At 46.7% G+C, this 7,046-nt stretch overlaps 1 long non-coding RNA gene across 1 annotated transcript; it reads right to left on the bottom strand.

The window, feature by feature from the left end:
- Positions 1-98: 98 nt before the first annotated feature.
- Positions 99-3,328, bottom strand: LOC121917789. Its single transcript, XR_006101103.1, has 3 exons — positions 2,988-3,328; positions 1,975-2,047; positions 99-133 (listed from the first exon to the last, which is right to left on the bottom strand). It is a non-coding gene; the product is annotated as an uncharacterized LOC121917789 (long non-coding RNA).
- Between the last annotated feature and the right edge of the window lie 3,718 nt (positions 3,329-7,046).

The raw sequence follows: 7,046 nt of genomic DNA, 5'->3' as shown, positions 1-7,046 counted from the left end.
TCTATGAGGGATCGTTGCCTTTGTAGGCCAGCCTGTAATGGGGTCCTTGAGGGATGCCTACAAGGTGCCCAAAAACCCCAGAGGGTGGCCTCTTCTCTCCACCAGGACATACCTGTCTGTCCGAGGGGCATGGCTGGAGCGAAAAAGCCGATGGAGTCACCGGGGAGAAGAGGGCAGCAGAGAAGGAGAGAAAAGAGGAGGCAGAGAGAGAAAGAAAGGCAGATTAAGGGCAGTTCCCCTCACACCTGGGACTCTGCCCACCCCTCCACTTGCAAACTGGGGAAAACAGTGTGCTCAAGACTTGTCCTTTATGTTCTTTCTGATTCCTCAGGCACCTTGGGAATGTTTTAACAAGCGAAAGGAGAGAAGCGTGCGAGGAAAGCAAGGAAGAGCATGAGAACACCATCGACACCTCTCCCAGTCAAAGGGCATGCCTTCTGCTAGCACTCAAGAGCGCTCTTGCCTTGATATACACTTGTCCCTCCCAATTCAGGAGGGATCCGTTCCGGACCACCCCACAAATCAGAAAAAATGCAAATATTCAAGTTCCTATTGAGTATAATGGCCACACACTCCAGGGCATGTGCCATTATGTCCCACCTGGCTTGCTGTCTGTGAAGGATCAAAAACGTGGACAGCAAGTCCGCGGACGGGGAGGGACAAGTGTACGGTCATCCCTCCATATTTGCAGCTTTGATATTTGTGGATTTGATTATTCACGGACTTGATTAATATGTTATCTCTAGGAATACCTATGTCCTCCAGTGCAACTCTATGGTCAACTTTAACTAAAAGTTAAAGAGAGAATGCTCTACTAGGCCTTTGTAGCTCCTCCAGGGCAGTTCTATGGTCAGTGTCTGTCGGACATCAACCACAGAGTTGCACTGGAGGACCCAGAGATACCTAGAGAGGTGTCCTCTCAGTAAAAACATGGTGTTTTTGTTATTTGCAGTTTTTCCATATTCACGGGGGTCTTCTGCCCCTAACCCTAGCAAATATGGAGGGACAAGTGTATATATTTCCAAGGTCGTGGGACTCTTGTCTCCAGTAAAGCCCCCATGCCCAGTCTCCTTTGTGATCTGAAGTGTCAACCTCAACATATAAAGAGCTAATCAAAATTGCCACCTACTCCTGCTGTGCCCACATGCCAGAAATGCCAGCAGATGTGGGGACCAGAGATCCACCACATGCACCAGTCCAACCTTCTGGAGAACCAAAGGGGTTTTCCAGCAGGGCTAGTGGGGATCCCTGAACCTCTGGATGCTCTTTTCTGCCAAAATTTGGCATGACTGAGAGACCCGGCATTCAGGGATGCAACAGGCTATGCTTTGTGACTACAGCTATGCTGCCTCTTTGCATTCTCAAACCCAGCTCTGTCCAGGTAGCTGTGTTGGCTGGGGGATTCTGGGAGTGACAGTTCAAAAATAAAACATTCCCCAACTCTGTGTGAACCCCCCCACCACCAATGGGAGCTTTACAGCAGGGGTTGGCAACAGGGAAGCCACATCTGTCTGCCGTCCATTTCTTCAACCCGTTAAGGGGTCTATATGATTCTATATAAATATATATTATAGTAATAACTCTATATAGAGTATTGACTTTATATAAAGTATTCTAGACAAGGTTCCTACTATTCTAGGAGGGGGGTACATCATTTGCAGCATGTGGGAAGTGGGCAGTCATCCTTCCCTGGCATTGCTGTAGAATAATAGAATCACAGAGTTGGAGGAGGCTGCAAGGGTCATCCAGTTCAACCCCCTTCTGCCATATAGGAAATCTATAACTCCCCCCTGGCAAAACAAAAATGAAAAAAGCCATGCCTGGCAATGAAGGGGTGGGAAAACTTCAGCTGGACACAGTGGGCACTCGTGGCCCTTTTGGGCAATCAGGTTGGGGCGCTTGGAATTCCAGGACTGACCCTCATGCCCTCCATGTGCCTCCCCAATGCCCACCCTGCCCTTTGGGATCTCTCACCTGTGGGCAAATGGGAAGCTGGCAGAGGTACCCGTGGAGAAGGTGCACGGACTGTCCACTGGGCTGTTGCAGGCTGCAGAGGGGAAGAGGGTCCCATTATTGAAATGAACTGGCAGGAGAAATGCAAAATTCCTCCATGTATTTCCTTTCCCCATTTCTTCCCCAAATATACCCATTTAAAAGCCACCCCTGATCCATCTAAGAAGCAAAACACCCCATCAAAAGCCCCTTGGTCAAAAGTGCCCCCACAGAATCACAGAATCATAGAATCCTAGAGCTGGAAGATACCCAAGGGCCCTGATCCAGTCCAACCCCATTCTGCCATGCAGGAATTCTCCATCAAAGCATCCCCATTGACAAATGGCCATCCATCTCTCAGTGCCACCCTCAGTGCCATTCACTTCTCTGGCCAGAACGGACTGTCCAAATGCCAACTTTCAATCCAAAGGCTAACTTTCAAAACAGCAAGGGATGAAAGTGCTGGCACATCTGGCTGCCACTATCTCCCAAAGGACTGGCCACTACCTCCAAGGCATGGGATCACACCTCTTGAAGCAGAGACACATATCAGTATGGTGAGCTGCGTTTGGCATCTAATGCAGTTTGGTTGCAGAGACCCCCATGGACACAAAAATTCATAGATGCACAAGTCCCATTAAATGCATGCCACTGTAAAAAAAAGTCCCTTATATAAAATAGCAAAATCAAGGCTTGCTTTTTGGAATTTTATATATATATTCTAGCCATGGATAGCTGAGTCTGTGGATGCAGAATTCGTGGATACAGAGGAATGACTGGATGCTGAGTGAAAAGGAGGCATTTGCATTTTCCTTGCGCAGTTCCCCCTCTCCTTGGCTTCACAAAATGACCTTCAAAGAACCACCCAGATGCCAGCCGGGGAAAGAGGAGCAAACCTCACCTTCTTGGGTCTTGCAGTTTCACCATGTGGCCATGGTATCCTCACTGCCACCCTCCTCAAAGCGACCCCTCCTATGCCCGTAGCCTATCCATACCTGTTGGCACTGAGAGTGGGGAGAGTGGGCGGGAAAAGGTGGGCGAAGGTGTGCCCACCACCAGGCTCTTCTGGTTGCCACTTCGACAGCTGCAAAGACAGAAGAAGAGGCCAAAGTTAGTTACATACAGAGAGGAAGGATATTTCTGGTGGTTGGCATAGGTGGGCACTGGAGGGAGGTTTTACTGCTTTTGGGGGGGGGGTCCTAGATGACTGGCAAACTCCCCCTCCACAAAAGTTGGGGAGAGCAACATTTTGCCTGAAGCTTTTCTGCAAGATGAGGAATGCCAGCCTATTCCAAAGTTACTTGCAGCTAGATCAATGGTGTATACAGTAGTTGGCCCTCGGTATCCAGGGATGCTTTATGGCAAAAACAAGGTTTGCTTTTTAGATTTATACGTGTGTGTGTGTGTGTGTGTGTGTGTGTGTGTATTCTGAATATTTTCAATCCATGGATGCTTCAATCCATGGATTCTTTATTCAAGCATCCATGGCTCGAAAATATTCCAAATATATATACAGTGTGTGTGTGTGTGTGTGTGTGTGTGTGTGTGTAAAATTCCAAAAAGCTCAGCTTTTGCCATTTTAGATAAGGGTGCAAACATCGTCCCTATTTGACTATGCCACTGTATTTCATGGGACTTGAACATCCACAGATTTTTGTACCCATGAGGGGTTCTGGAACTAAAGCACAGCAGATACCAAGGGCCCACTATATTACCAAGCTTCATTGTGTTAGAAATTTCTGCAAAGCAAAGCTTGGGGAAATATGACTTATTTTGGACTCCACAGAAAATCACAGAGAGCTTGAAAGAGGGCCCTTGGTATCTTTCAAGCCCTCTGTGATTTTCTGAGACCTTTTCCATATAAACTGCAGCCTCCTAATCTGTTCCTGTGAATGTGTGTGTGTGTGTTGTGGGTGTTGTGTGTGTTGAGGGAAAGATTAGGTCTAGTTTTAAGCCATTTCTGTGGCTGGAGGTCCAGCCACTGAATGCAGCCTCTCCTGTGCTAGTCCCCTGCGGAGGAGACCAGGAGGGCTTCCTTTTGTTCGGGGGATTCTTTGGGGGTCCTATCCCAGCCCTGGTGCTCCCCCACACCTTTCAAAATCTTCCGCTAGAGTTTGCAAGAAGCCCAGAAAGGACTTGTGATGCTCCACAACTCATCCCAGGAAATGTACCCAAACAGGAATGATTTCAATTCAGGATTTGTTTGATTTATAAAAGATTGGCTGGCAGTCCTTAAGATTTGTTTCATATCTTAGATTGTACGCCATGGGCATGTTTACTCGTATTTATTTTACTGTTTGTATGTACAGTGCTGTGCAAATCTACAGTGCTATATAAATCTCTCTCTCTCTCTGGCTTTTCTTCATGAATGAAGATTCAGGAAGGACTCATCCCGCGCTTTCTACAAGCGCGTCGATGACTAAAAAGGCCGATCCGAGATAAACAAGTCTGGTTGCAGAAAGCACAGCAGAAAGTCTCCTTTGGTGATGTTTCCGGGTTGTGATTCTTTCTGCGTTGTCGTTTCTCTTTGAGACTTGTTCGGCATGAGCTTTCAAAGAAGACTGCAGCATCGTGGACAGTGCGTCTCCATGCCTCCCGATGCGAGGCCAGGGCAGACCATTGTTGGTGATCAATTTGGCCGAGCCTGAGATGTTGTTTCAGGGAGTCCTTGTATCTCTTCTTTGGGGCGCCCCTCTTACACTGACCCGTGGCGAGTTCACCGCAGAATACTATTTTTGGGAGGCGATGGTCCTTCATCCTAGAAACTTGTCCTGCCCAGCGCAGCTGCGTCCTCAATAGCATGGCCTCAATGCTGGTGACCCCTGCTTGCTCAAGGACAGCAACATCTGTCACATAGTCAGTCCAGTGTATATTTAGAATTGTGCGTAAACAGCGCTGATGAAAGCGTTCAAGGAGTCGTAGGTGCTGGCCCATGTTTCAGATCCATAAAGGAGACTAGACAGTACAATGGCTCTAAACACACTGATTTTTGTGCTTCGCCTCAAGTGTTTGTTACTCCAGACTCTTTTGTGAAGCCTTCCGAATGCACTATATGCCTTTGCCAGTCTGTGATCGATCTCTTTATCAATCTTGGCGTCTGAGGACATGATGCTTCCCAGGTAGGTGAACTGCTGGACGGACTTAAGCACAGATGTGCCTACAGTGATGTGGGGATGGTAGTGTTCTTCCTGAGGTGCAGGCTGGTAGAGAACTTCCGTTTTCTTCAGACTGACTTCCAGCCCAAAGAGCTCTGCAGCTGTAGCAAAACAAGATGTTAGGCACTGCAGAGCTGCTTCCGTATGGGCAACGAGGGCAGCATCGTCAGCAAAAAGCAGCTCACGGACTAGATAGTTTAGTGTCTTAGTGCGGGCCCTCAGGCGGCTTAAGTTAAACAGGCTACCATCAGTATGGTAGCGTATATAGATGCCATCGTCTTCTTTGAGATCTGCCATTGTCCTTTGGAGCATCATGCTGAAGAAGATTGTAAATAGAGTTGGAGTGAGAACACAACCTTGTTTCACACCATTAGTTATTAGAAAGGCCTCTGAGAGAGCGTCTCCATATCTGACTTGACCTTGCTGGCTTTCCTGTAGCAGGATGATCATTTTGAGGAATTTGGGGGGGCATCCTAGTCGTTCCAGGATCTGCCACAGACCTTTCTACTCACAGTGTCGAAGGCTTTGGTGAGGTCGACAAATGTTATTCTGCTCTCTACATTTCTCTTGCAGTTGTCTAAGGGCAAATACCATATCTGTAGTGCTCCTATTAGCTCTAAAGCTGCATTGGCTTTCAGGGAGAAGTTCTTCTGCAATCGCAGGAACTAATCTGTTCAGGAGTATCCTTGCAAGGATTTTTGCAGCGATGGAGAGAAGTGTTATACCTCGATAGTTTGAGCAGTCGGATTTTGCTCCTTTTTTCTTATACAGAGTGATGATGACTGCGTCTCGGAGATCTGATGGCAGTTCGCCTTTCTCCCAGCAACTCACAAGGAGCTTGTGGAGTTTAGCAATGAGTACATGACCTCTGTGTTTCCAAACTTCAGGTGCATGTAGTCAACTCCAACAAAAACTCTGAGACATCCAGAACAAGTGGTGGATCAGCTTAGCAGAAAAGACACAACGTTGTGCAGATCTGGGTGATTCCAGGGGATTTTACAAAGCTCTCAAAGCAGTGTTTGGACCTACATATCAGATCCAAAGCTCTCTATACAGTACAGATGGTCAAACACTAATCACAGATAAAGCTTCCATTCTGAACCGATGGGCTGAACATTTCCAAAGCCTCTTTAGTGCCAACCGAGTAGTCCAAGACTCAGCTATCCAACATATGACACAACAACCAATGAACAATGAATTGGACATAGCTCCCACTTTGGAAGAGACCCTTAAGGCCATACAACAGATGAAAAATGGCAAGGCAGCCAGGATTGATGGAATTCCACCTGAAGCTATATAAATAAAGCATAATAATTATAATAATTATAATAATAATATCATATTCCATGCAAAAGGAAGGCAAAGCTGCAATTTTGGGGAGAGGGGGCATTGCCTAGTGGCCCCGAAGTTGCACAAAAAGATTCAGGTTGATAAAAATCAGTTTATTAATGGATGAGCATCTCTTTGTTAATACAGGAAAATATGCACGCTGAATATTCTTACACACAGAGAAAGAACTTTAAAAAAACAGATACAAACAGCAATGTAAAGTGTTTATAGTTTTTTGTGGGTTTTTCAGGCTATGTGGCCATGTTCTAGCAGAGTTTCTTTCTGACGTTTAGCTGACAAAACTTTCCTAAGTATCTCCCAGATGGATCAGGTCCCAAATCTTACCTGATGCGTGCCTTCAAGTTGTTTCCAGTTTATGGGGATCCTAGTTGGACTACAATTCTGGAGGGCAAGGCTTGAATCCCTGCTCAGCCAAGGAAACCTTTCTGGGTAACCTCAGGTAAGTCACACTCTCTCTGCCTCGGAGGAAGGCCATGCAAACCTCCTCTGACCAAATCTTATAAAAAAAACTTCCTGATAGGGTTGCCATAAGTTGGAAATGACTTGAAG

Source organism: Sceloporus undulatus, unplaced genomic scaffold (genome assembly GCF_019175285.1).
Source record: "Sceloporus undulatus isolate JIND9_A2432 ecotype Alabama unplaced genomic scaffold, SceUnd_v1.1 scaffold_754, whole genome shotgun sequence".
Taxonomy (NCBI): domain Eukaryota; kingdom Metazoa; phylum Chordata; class Lepidosauria; order Squamata; family Phrynosomatidae; genus Sceloporus; species Sceloporus undulatus.
The sequence above is the reverse complement of the archived record's forward strand: the minus strand, read 5'-3'. Positions and strand labels throughout refer to the sequence as shown.